This window comes from Plectrocnemia conspersa, unplaced genomic scaffold (genome assembly GCF_051122295.1).
Source record: "Plectrocnemia conspersa isolate PC_06_02 unplaced genomic scaffold, ASM5112229v1 ptg000011l, whole genome shotgun sequence".
Taxonomy (NCBI): Eukaryota; Metazoa; Arthropoda; class Insecta; order Trichoptera; family Polycentropodidae; genus Plectrocnemia; species Plectrocnemia conspersa.
The window spans coordinates 26,678,011-26,678,607 of NW_028277175.1; positions in this window are offsets into that span (position 1 = coordinate 26,678,011).

Consider the following 597-nt stretch of genomic DNA (forward strand, 5'->3'; position numbering starts at 1 on the left):
CTGAACCCCAATGTGATATAGTGCCAAGCGATTGGGTAAGAATATTATGCAATTTTCATAAAATTAATTACCTACTTTCTAGTGTTTTTGCTTTGGAGCATTGAATCTCCTAGGGTCGGTCCATTAGTATATTTATTCCGTTTAAAAAAGTAGGTACAATAGAAATCGACAAAATTCGGAGAAAGATTTTTTTACGTAGTTGAAAATTTAATAAGAATAATTTTGAATAAAAGTGAATTTTTATAAATGTTTATTTTGAAAAAAAAACACAACATACAAATATATAGATTCAATATAAATAAAAAGAAAATTCTAAAAGTTTAGTATTTATTATATTATATCAACGAATATTTTTTTTTCTTTTTTATTTATTTCAAAAATTATCTTTGTTAGTGTTGTTATTATATAAAATCACTGTGACTAATAAATATACATTTTAATGAAAATTTTTATGTATTTATGGGGGGGGGGGTGTAAATTTATCGCACCGCCATTGCACAGATGCATCGAAGATCCGCACACACAATAGAAAAATTAGAGGGAACGTTGATCTCCAGTCCATGAGAATCCAAATTGCAGATATTCTTTGTTGTACTT